Source organism: Enhydra lutris, unplaced genomic scaffold (genome assembly GCF_002288905.1).
Source record: "Enhydra lutris kenyoni isolate GAN:26980312 unplaced genomic scaffold, ASM228890v2 scaffoldscaffold19, whole genome shotgun sequence".
In the NCBI taxonomy this organism is placed as follows: domain Eukaryota; kingdom Metazoa; phylum Chordata; class Mammalia; order Carnivora; family Mustelidae; genus Enhydra; species Enhydra lutris.
In genome coordinates this window covers 31,235,795-31,248,268 of record NW_019154103.1, presented here as the reverse complement: position 1 = coordinate 31,248,268, position 12,474 = coordinate 31,235,795, and the positions used below count along the sequence as shown (strand labels likewise).

Here is a 12,474-nt window from a genome sequence, read left to right as displayed (position 1 = left end):
AGAGGAGGAAGCAGGCTCCCTGCTGAGCAGAGAGCCTGATGCGGGGCTTGGTCCCAGGACCCTGAGATCATGACCTGAGCCGAAGGCAGAGGCTTTAACCCACTGAGCCACCCAGGCGCCCCGACAAATAAACCAATTTAAATGGGCAATAGACATGTCTCCAAACAAGAGTTACAAATGTCCATTAAGCACACGAAAAGATGTTCAAAATCATTAGCCATTAGGAAAATACCAATTAAAACCACAATGAGATACCACATCACACCACTAGGATGTCTTTAATCAAAAGACAGATAATACCAAGTGCTGGAGACTGTGAAGAAATTAGAACCCTAATACACTACTGGTGGAAATGTAACGTGGGGCTGTTCCTCAAAGTTAAACACAGAGCAATGATATGACCCAGAAACCCCACTCTTGGTTACAAATCCAAGAGGAATGAAAACATATGCCCACACAACACTTGTACATCAATGTTCCAGCAGAATTGTTCATAATAGTTACAAAGTGGAAATAACCCAAATATCCATCCACTGATGAATGGATAAATAAAATATGATATATACATACAATATAATATTAGCAATAAAAAGGAACAAAGTATTGATAGAAGCTAAAACATGGATGAACCTTGTAAGCATTATGCTAAGTAAAAGAAACCTAGACACAATGATCTCTTTATATGAAATGTCCAAAATGTACAGATATAAAGTGGAATAGTAGTTGCCTGGGGCTGGCAAATTTGGGAAGAAATGAGGAGTGACTGATATTGGATACTGGATTTCATTTTGGGGCAATGAAACTGTTCTAAAATTGATTGTGGTAATGGTTGCACAACTCTGTGAACAAAATAAAAGCCACTGAACTATATATACAGTTTAAGTCGGTGAATTCTTCATTATGTGAGTTATATCTCAATAAAGTTGCTTAAAAAATCACTACAGTATAACTTATGATCATCTAAAGGTCAGTTCTCAGAAATTTCCCCCCAAATACCCTGCTTGTTTGCTATAAATCCCAAAAACTATGATAGTATTTATTTTGCTCTCCAGACCGCTAAAATTTCAGGCAATCAATCTTTCAGGGCCCAATAGAAGAAATGATGAAACACACCCCTTATTTTTAGTTCTGGCTTAGCCATACCAGAAGTCACTTTCTTGTTAATTCAGGGAGATCTTCCAAGCTATAGAGAAAAATGAGAAGAGGTTTATGTTTCTAACCTCAGAGGTAACATCTAAAGAGATGGTAAAAATGTGGGTTTTCCAAATAGAGAACAAATTACAATTTTTCCCCCAACAGAAAACTGGCCAGTTTTGTGATCTATCAAGTAAGTAGAGGAGAGAAAAAAAGGTTCTGGAAAACTGTACGCCATCAAAGTTCCCAAAGTAGCAACCTTAACATAATTAACATAATTAAGCCAATACAAAGTAATTGACTTATTCACTTTAATATGAATAGGATAATTCCAGTTTTTTGACTTTGGATGTAGCAGCTTTAAAATCTTTACTTAGAGGGGCACCTGGGTGGCTCAGTGGGTTACAGTCTGCCTTTGGCTCAGGTCATGATCTCAGGGTCCTAGGATCTAGCCCCGCATCGGGCTCTCTGCTGGGTGGGGAGACTGCTTCCTTCTCTCTCTCTGCCTGCCTCTCTGCCTACTTGTGATCTCTCTTTCTGTCAAATAAATAAATAAAATCTTTTAAAAAATAAATAAATAAAAGAAATTTTAAAAGTAAAATCTTTACTTGGATATACTGTATCTTTATAGGACATAAAAATTTACAATGGACATTTTTCTGTTATTTTACCTACAGCTCATCTAAATCTCAGTCAAGATACATTCTGTCTTATCCCATGCTTTCAGTGGAAAAATAAGGAGTAATTTTTGAGGCCAAAGAAATGTGAAACATTTTCCTTTTTTTCAAAGACTAAGATTGTGGTTCATTTTATTCCAAAACTTGGGATAAATATCACTTCTGCTTCTAAATACACCTACCTCTGATCTAAACTTTGATAATATTTTTTTCTTCCATTACCAGGAACTTCAAAAGGATTATGAAGAGCTCAAAAGGATAAAAAAGGAAATAGAATCTGGCAGCTATAAGAGAAACCCTCCAGTCCATCCTAAAGGTATATTTTTACACACCAGTATTCTAGGTCTAGAAATATAAAATAATTTCATTTATGTTACCACTCCTTAAGGAATGAAAATGATAAAAATTTTTAAAACAACTCCATAATAAATTAAGACCTTGTCTAATTGTTAAATTGATAGAGATTGTAAGTGTTTTAGGAATTAAGGGAATGATATCCTACAGACAAATGACACAAATAAGACTATTTGTTTCAGTAGTGTTTAAGATAACAATACAAAAAAGAAAAGCAGAAATATCCATCAAAAGAAACTGACTAGGTAAATTACAATCAAGGCTGAGGCATCTGATTGTAACTGAAAAATTCTAGGGACTGCCATTCAAATTACAGTCTATGTGAATGTGTTCACTGTCCAGCCTTCACAATCATAATATGGTAGATCTGATTCCAGTATATTCATTCAGTGGAAAATCATTCAGTCCTAATAAAAAATAAGAAAATCTTTTGTGTATTGATCTGTAACTATCATTAAAAACTTCTAACTGAGAAAAGTAAGACACAGAACTTGGTATGCTTACATTGTATAAAAAAGAGGAAGAATAATAGAAATTAATTTTTCTTATGAATACAAAAAATATTTCCCAAAGAACACATAGTGGCTGGGGCACTGGAGCAGGAGAGGGACTTTTCACTATATATCCTTTTGTGCATTTGAATTTTGTGCTAAGTGAATAAGTTGATATTACCTATTCAAAAAATATATTAATTAAATAATTTTTGAAGAGGGGGAAAAAAATAATGAAAGCTAGACCAGCCCAGAAAAGTTTCCTAGAAATAGCAAGAGTTGAGATAGGAGTGGAAAATAACCATGATTTAGATTGTAACAAGTCAAAGAGGAAATGTATTCTAGGAAGTAGGAGCAGTATGGGACAAAAAAAAGTAAATATGAGGTAAAGCAAAGAAAAAAATGTCTCCAAAATCAACCTATACATGGCAAGCAGTGGGAGATGCCATACCAATTTATCTGCTTTATTTCACTATACAGGAAACTAATAAGGATCAAACTCCTTGAGCTGATTGGTTTTTAAGGCAAAATAACATGATCACAAATGTGATTTTTTTTAAATAATTAATTTACTGGTGCTAGTTACATACGTATGTTCAGTTTGTAAAATTTCATCAAGCTGAGCACCTGTGACTCATGTACTTTTCTATCTGTATGTTATAGCAATTAAAAGAGAAAGGGGGACATAGAGATAGGTTTTAATCTGAAAGCTAGAGATAAAATAGCTTGAAGAGAGGGAAAAAAACATAAATGAGACATAAGACAAATGAATAAGTTATAGCAATATACAACTTGAACAATGAGAATCTATAATCGACAGTATCAGTGAGAATTAAAAAGAAGGATCCTTGACATGGCGTATAAATTTAGAAAACAAGGGGTGCCTGGGTGGCTCAGTGGGTTAAGCCTCTGTCTTCGGCTCAGGTCATGATCCCAGGGTCCTGGGATCAAGCCCTGCATCGGGCTCTCTGCTCAGCATGGAACCTGCTTCCCCCACTCTCTCTGCCTGCCTCTCTGTCTCCTGGTGACCTCTCTCTCTCTTTGCAAATAAATAAACAAAAGTAAGGCCATCCCACCTCGCATTTAGCATTAGTACAAGTACAGCCATCTTAGCTTCGGCAGCCATCTCAGGCCCCTGTGACCAACGACTGAACTTTCCCCTACTTTACTTTAGTTCCAGGGACCCCCACCCTGCTTAAGTTCCAAGAAAGTACCCCACCCTGCAACACCCCAACAACAGCTAATCAGCTTACTACAGAAAAGTCTGAAACTTCTCCTCCTCCCCCCACCAAGCCTCTTGTAATGACCCATAAAAACCCCTGCCTTGGGGCACCTGGGTGGCTCAGTGGGTTAAAGCCTCTGCCTTCGGCTCAGGTCATGATCCCAGGGTCCTGGGATCGAGCCCCGCATCGGGCTCTCTGCTCAGCGGGGAGCCTGCTTCTCCCTCTCTCTCTCTGCCTGCCTCTCTGACTACTTGTAATCTCTGTCTGTCAAATAAATAAATAAAATCTTAAAAAACAACAACAACAGAAAAAAAAAACCCTGCCTTAACTAGCCTCGGGGTCCAAGTCCCTACTTCACTGTGTCGGGTATACTTGGGCCCAAGCTTAAGCATGTCACCTGGGGGTCCAAGTCCCTACTCCACTGCGTCAGGTATACTTGGGCCCAAGCTTAAGCTTGTCAAATAAACCCTTGTGTGATTGCATCGATGTTGGCCCCTTGGTGGTCTCTCAGACGCGAAAACTTGGGCATAACAAAAAGAACAAAAAAATGTTTTTAAGAAAAAGCAAAAATTTAAATATATTATCAGTAGAGTAAATACCATCTTTATGCCACAACATTCACAGCATGGTTTCAAAGAAAAGAAAGAGAAAATTCTAGGGCTCTAGGTACTATGGAAATGTGCCCAACAATACCCCAACTTCCAGAAGACTTTCTGAGGAATCAGAGTTAAACAAAATCCTGAGAATTCACACTGGATGCTCCAATATGAAAAGAAGCAGGCATAGTTAATAGGCCAACCTAAGGAAAAGTCAAGAAAATGTCTGAAGAGAGAAGCCTCTCTGCACCAGGATAGGATGTTACAAAATGTAGACAGGGAAGCCTCGGCTTGCAATATTCCAGGCTCTGTGAAGAATTGGTAGATAAAATTAAATCCAGAAGTATAAGATGTTTAATGGAATGTCATAAGAGAAAGTAAATCTCTGGCCTCCAAACAAGGTCAAACTCAGCCCCAGCCAATATCACCCTACTACCTCCATGTTCATACAACAAAGAAACCAAAATTAAAAGTAAAACCCAGGGACGCCTGGGTGGCTCAGTCGGTTAAGCGGCTGCCTTCAGCTTGAGTCATGATCCCAGCGTCCTGGGATTGAGTCCCCCATCAGGCTCCTTGCTTCTGGTCCAGCTTCTGGTCCAGATAAGATGACACAGACCATTCTTCCCAGCTCCATCGCACAAAACACAACTATAAACACAAGAAATGGCACAACAGACTACCAAAGAAGAACTGTGAAGGGTTGACCAAAGGCAACCTCCTTTGGCCCTAGGACTAGAAGAATAGCACATAGGCCAAGTGTCTCCTGTTCTCCTCACCCAACAGGAGGTCACTGAGACCTGACTTTTCCCAACCTCCCATCTAGTAACAAAAGGCAGCCCATATATGGAGGTTAACTCCCTCAGGATCCAATAGGAGTCCCTTTGACAACAATCAGAGAGCCAGACACCAACAAAAGAGAAATTATTTATGAGCCCCACCAAAAATAAACAGCCAGGAGAAACACTTTCCTTACCTGCTAGGCCTAGAGAATCCCCTTTCCCTCCAAGAGAAACTGAATGAGGCAGGAAGAAGCAGCAACAGAGACGGCTATCAGGTCAGGAAACTTCTATGTCCTCACAGGTCTGAGGACCTCCTTCCCCACCAGAGATACCAGAGCAGGCAGGCAAAACCAACAAAAGGAACCCAGCTGAAGTTGCTGCTCTCCAAGACTTTCCTCTCCTGTTCAGAGACATCAGGACAGCTAGGGGTACAGTAGGGAAATTCAACCTTAGCCCTTTTCTACCAACAGATGCTAAGTAGCTCACCCTGAGAAAAAAATCTTCTGCTCTATCAAGCAGCACCAGCAGGAACTAGTGGGAGCCCTAGTTACATCAGACAAGCAAAGCAAACCAAAATAACAGAACAAAGACTCTGACAATTAACTGTCATTGAAACCACAGCCCATAAAAATAGGCCAAAAGGTCTGCATGCAAAACCCAAACAGAGGGACTTCCTGTGAATATAAAACATTGAAACAGACCCCAGGGTCTCTGACATTAATAGATAAAATATCTAAGATTCAATTGAAAATCACCTCATATTAAGAACCAAGAAAAATCACAGCTTGAATGAGAAAAGACAATCAACTAATGTCAACTCTGAGATGAATTAGATGTTGAAATTATCTAAAAAGCATTTTAAACCAGCTATCTTAAAAATGCTTCATCAGTTATAAATTCTTTTAAAAACAAATGGAAAAATGGAAAATCTAAGCAAAGAAATAGAAGTCATAAAAATAACCAAATGAAAATTACAGAACTAAAATATGCACTAACAGGAATAAAAAAAACTCACTAGGTAAGCTTAATAGAAGAATGGAGATCAAAGACAATACAATCAGTGAGTGTAAGGACAGAGCAAAAGATTTCAACCAATCCAAACAGGAGAGAAAATAGACTGACAAAAAAGAATAAAGCCTTGGAGATCTGTGGGACAATAACAAAAGATCTAACATTTATATCATCTGAGTTCTGGAAAGAGAGGAGAAAGACAGTGGGGCTGAAAGATTACTCAAAGAAGTATGTCCATCTTGGGGAATAAGCTAATATAAAGTCACAGAAATCAAGACAGTGTGATCTTGGGAGGGTATAAACAACAGATCAATGGAACAGAATAGGAAACCCAGAAATAGATCCACACAAATATACTCAACTGCTTCTTGACAAGGTCCAAAAGCAATTCAGTGGTACTGAAGCAGCTGGATAGCTATAGGCCAAGAAAAAGAGAGAGAGAGCAAGAGAGAGCCAGAGACAATCTTGACCTAACACCTTACACAAAAATTAACTCAAAAGGATCATAAACTGGGGCACCTGGATGGCTCAGTCAGTTAAGTGTCTGGCTCTTGATTTTGGCTCAGGTCATGATCTCAGGGTTGTGAGACTGAGCTTGCACTGGGTATGGAGACTGCTTAGGATTCTCTCTCTGCCTCTTCCTCTGCCCCTCCATACTCCACCAGGTCTCCTGTGTGTGTGCACACACGTGCACACGTGTGATCTCTCTCTCTCTCTCTCTCAAAAAAAAAAAAAAAAAAAGATCATGAAATTAAGTATAAACATAAAACTTCTAGAAAAAAAAAAGTAAAGCTAGGCAAAGTTCTTAGCCTTGACACAAAAACGTAATTCATAAAAAAGAAAAATCAATAAATTGGGTTTCATCAAAAGTAAAAACTTTTGCCTGTGAAATGCCATGTGAACAGGATAAAAAGACAACCTACAGACTTTGAGAAAATATTTGCAAGACATATCTGACAGAAGACCAGTATATAGAATATAGAAAAATCTCTCAAATTCAACAGTTAACAACAACCAAAAATCCAACTAGAAAATGAGCAAAAGACATGAACAGACATTTCACAGAAAAGGATATAAAAATGGCAAATAAACACATAAAAAGGTATTCAACATAATTAGCCATCAGGGAAATGCAATTAAAACTACAACGAGAGGGATGCCTAGCTGGCTCACTGGTCAAACATGTGATTCTTGACCTCAGGATCATGAGTTCGAGCCCCATGTTGGGCATGAAACCTACTTAAAAAAATAAATAAAAATAAGGGATGCCTGGGTGGCTCAGTCAGTTAAGCATCTGCCTTCGGCTCAGGTCATGATCCCAGGGTCCCGCATCAGGCTCCTTTCTCAGCGGGGAGCCTGCTTCTCCCTCTGCCTGCCAATCCCCCTGCTTGTGCTCTCTCTCGTTCTGACAAATAAATAAATAATATTGTAAATAAATAAATAAAATTATTAAAAAGCTACAATGAGATATCATTACCCACTTATCAGAATGGCTAAAATAAAATATAATGACAAAACCAAATGGTTGTGGTAATATGGGAAAAACCAGATCACTCATTTGTTGCTGGTCAGAAGACAAAACAGTACATCTGCTCTGGTTTCTGATAAAACTAAACATTCAACTACATTATGACCCAGCAATTGCAATCTTGGACATTTATGCCAGAGAAATGAAACATATCTTCATATAAAAACTTATACACAAATGTTCATAGCAGATTGATTCATAATAGCCAAAAACTGGAATCAGCCCAGAGATCCTTCAATGAGTGAATACATACCATGGAATTCTATCCACAGTAAAAAGGAACAAACTATCAATATAGGCAACCACTTGGATGAATCTCCAAGAATCCTGCCGAATGAAAAAAGGAAATCCCAAAAATTTACATATGTATGATTCCATTTATGTAATATTCTTGAAATGACAAAATTTTGGAAAAAGGACAGAGGAAGGGTCAGCAGGGTTTAGGGCTTACAGAACAGGGGAGGGAAGCAAGTGTGGTTATAAAAGGGGAACACACAGGATTCTATTGTATTGGAACTATTTGATACTTTGACGATAGTAGTGGATACATGAGCCTAGACTGGTAGTAAAATTTTATAGGACTTAATATACACGCAACAAATGAATATAATTAAAACTGTGTATAATTAAAGTTCATATTTCTATAAATAACATTGGTAGAATATGTCAAAATTAATATACCGGTTGTCATTTTATATTTGGTTTTGCAAAATGTTATCATTGGGTGAAACTGAACAAAATGTACCAGGGATTGTTATTTCATACAAATGCATGTTGTCTACAGTTATCTCTAGAAAATTCCAATTTGAAAAAAAGTTATGTCCAGGTCTCAAACTATAGCTCTGAGGAAGAACAAGATGTGGAGAAGGTATTACAAATTCAGCTACGTTCTACCAGAAATAATACAAAGGAGCTGCCTGTGTTAACCCTATGGAAGATGAAAAAAAAAGGCAAGGGAAGCATTCAGTTATGCTGCAACCAAAAATTACAGAGAGAGACATAAACACAGAATGGCAGGTCAGAGGGGCTATTATATCATAAACTGATATGTAATGTAAGTTCCAATCAGTCAGGGAAGCACTCTGTTCTGCTCCCCCAGTATATCTCCACTGCTTAAAAGTGTGTGTTGCATACAGCTGCAATAAATATCTATTAAATGAATTAGCTACACAGCCACAAGCACTGTACATGCATTCTCTTGTGCTCCACAGTCCCTACCTCGGAGTCTTTATTCTTTAGTCTTTTTTTTTTTTAATTTTATTTATTTATTTGACAGAGATCAAAAGTAGGCAGAGAGAGAAGAGGAAGCAGGCTCCCTGCTGAGTAGAGAGCCTGATGCGGGGCTCCATCCCAGGACCCTGGGATATGACCTGAGCCGAAGGCAGAGGCTTAACCTGCTGAGCCACCCAGGCGCCCCTTCATTCTTTAGTTTTAATAATACCAAGTATTGGGGTGCCTAGGTGGCTCAGTGGGTTAAGCCTCTGCCTGGGATCCAGCCCCGCATCAGGCTCTCTGCTCAGCCAGGAGCCTGCTTACCCCCCTCTCTCTCTGCCTGCCTCTCTGCCTACTTGTGATCTCTGTCAAATAAATAAATAAAAATCTTTAAAAAAAAATAATAATAATAACAATAATAATAATACCAGGTATTAATTTTACAACTCTAACCTACAGGTTCAAATTCTAACTCCTTTGCCTGATAATCAAAGCAGGCCCCAGATAACCTCCCACCCTCAGCAACAGTACCGCACCTTACTACTTATGGCTCCTTAAATTTAGTCTGTGTCTTTGAAGACGTTCCTTCAGTCCAAACTCTTTTCCTCCCTTGTCTATCTAAAGAATTATCAACAGCTAAACTTTAAAGTAGTATTCTCTGTGAAGGCTTCTCTGACTAACAATCATAACCACCGCGGCTGATTTACGTGTTCCCTTTCCTCAGATCTCAGGCATCACCTAAGTATCTGTGATTAACATAACACTTCTCATGGTATATGTTAGCTATTTGTTGAAATATATTTCTCCCATTAAACTCTGAAATAGCACATATTTTTCATCTTTACATCACTGGGGCTTAAGTTACTACCCAGGATATAGCAAGCATTCAATTTACTGCAAATAATTGCAAGAGCAAACTCATTTTTTGAAAGATTTATAAATGAACTTTTAAAATAAAAATAGCTATAATTGAGTAGACAGTAAGTACAAATCAGATAGGAACAGTATTATACAAAAATGCATGCATGTTATTAGCAAAGATGCCTAATTTTAAATAGCATCCTTTAAAAAATAAAAATAATGAAACTAATGAACTATTATTGACTATTTTGGTTTATTTAAATTTGTTTTATTTGGCTTGTTATTAAGAATCAAGTGAGTTATGGTGAGTTTTCAATTGACCAGAGTTATTAAAAACTTGAAAATAACCATTAAAATTGCTACATTTTCAAAAATTAGAAGTTCACACTGTATAAAAGAAATCTATACATACTTTTAAACAAAAATGGAATTTATTGGGGCACCTGGGTGGCTCAGTCAGTTAAGTATCTGCGTTCACCTGAGGTCATGGGATTGAGCCTCGCCTCAGGCTCCCTGCTCCACTGGGAGTCTGTTTCTGCCTCTCCCTCTGCCTACCACCCCACCCACTGTGCACGTTCGTTCTCTCTCTCTCTCTCTCTCTCTCTCTATATATATATATATAGTAAATAAATTGTTTTTAAAAATGGCATTTATTAAATAGCAAAATATAAAACTGGTAACTAGTTTCCTTAGTAGAATAATAGAATTCTCATTGTATTTCTTGTAAGTATAAGGATATACGCAAGTATTTATTGCAAAATGTCTTCTATTTTTCAACTTTTGGCTCCACAACTGGCAACTTTTACATTCTCTGAGAATATACATGTAAATATTGTTTTTATATAGCATAAAGAAAGTTTATTGGGTATTGAATATTCTCTTTCAAGTAAAGGTGATTTATTTTACACAGATGATGTCTTGTGGTCAAAATGTCTATTTAGTTATTTCCTTTTAACGCTGACAAAGAAATTCAAATATACCACGAAGGTAGGCTGATTTTTTAAAAATCTGCAAATAAGTGAATAATAACTGTAATAGAAATGGGAAATATTTCATTATTCCCCCAAAAGATATTTTCACAAGCTGGCAAGAAATTCAATGAATTTGAATTTATAGTCCTTGACTAATAAAACCCATCAAAATCAGTTAATGGTTCAAATTACTTTATTACTATATGTTTGTTCATTAATAAAGACTATAAAATCATTAGTCAGTTAAAGCGCAAATATAATTATCTAATGGCATTTCTTACCTTTCATATGCTTCAATACTGATAGAAATCAGAAATAGTGACTCTATTTGAACAAAATATTAAGCTGCCTGCAGCAAGACAGAAACAAAGTCATAAAAAGCCACCAAGTACGCAAGTAATAACCAAGATTACAAACCAAAAAACTGAGGTCATCTGAATACAAAGTGAAGTGTTTTTTTCATAACCAGTTAAACAGGCAGGAATGAACAGTCACCAAAGTTTAACTACAAAGACAACATCATTCATTACCAGTTAATATATGCTACCTTGGCCACCTTACAGATTCAATATTTAAAACTCCTCTCATGTATTTGAAAGTGTTGCTTTTAGTTTAATTTAAAATAAAAGTTAATTCAACTGAAACAGCACTGGATTGTCCAGCCAGCCTACTGGAACAACATTAAGGGGTGATAGTATTCCACTGAGAAGGAACACCATACAATCTCTAAACAAATGAAGAATATGTTTGTTTTTGAATGAACTGTTTTTTAATTTCAAAAATGTATTTGAAGTACTGACTTCAAATGGAGAGAGCAGAATTGTTAACAGAATTTTTTCTTTGTTTTAAAGTATTAATATAAATCAACAGGTATTTATTGAGTTACCATGCAGAGATACTGTTAGGGATACAAAGATAAATAAAATTTGGATTACTACCTTCAAATACTTATAGTACATTAAGAATAAATAGACAACTTCATAGGTAACAATGATACAATTCATTCAAAATTCATTCAGCCACATGTATTGAACATCTATGTGTCAGACATAGTTCTCAGTGCCAGGAATATCAAGACCCATAAGATTATAGGCTTGGTCTCAAAAGCCCACAATTTACCAAAGATGACAAACATGGAAACACACAAATGTCATATAATTCAACTGGTTCACAAATACAAATGTGTACAAACTCGGTGGGGATACAGAAGAAGCATGCATCTTCCTAGAAGTCATGAAAGAAGGTGTCACAGAATATAAAAGCATGAGGTATAAAGTGCTACAAAGACACAGAAAAAGGAAAGAGCACAGCTAAGTAGGGAGCTCAAAAAGCCTTTATTAAGAAGAGAACATCACGTCACAATAATATACATGTATCACATAGTGCACCTGAAAACAGCCAACATTATATGTCAATTGTACCTCAAGAAAGCTGGAAAGCATTTTTTTTTTAATTAAAAAGAAAAGAGAGAGAACATCTCCAACAACCCTGGAGGGTAGTTATGAAAGGAGCGCATGCACATGGGTCTAAATGCAAACATACATGTAGGAGGTGGCTTTGGGAACAGACAATCCTGGGTTAAAATGCTAACTCCACCATTTAAGAGCTGTATAACTACATTTTAACTAACTTTCTGG

General features: G+C 37.1%; 1 protein-coding gene and 1 pseudogene across 1 annotated transcript in view; one reads left to right on the top strand and one right to left on the bottom strand.

Moving 5' to 3' along the window:
- LOC111148291 (FER tyrosine kinase) overlaps nt 1–12,474 on the bottom strand; it is a 468,603-nt gene that overhangs the window by 425,524 nt on the left and 30,605 nt on the right. The window lies entirely within an intron of this gene.
- Nucleotides 625–12,474, top strand: part of LOC111148353 — a 12,825-nt pseudogene continuing 975 nt past the window's right edge.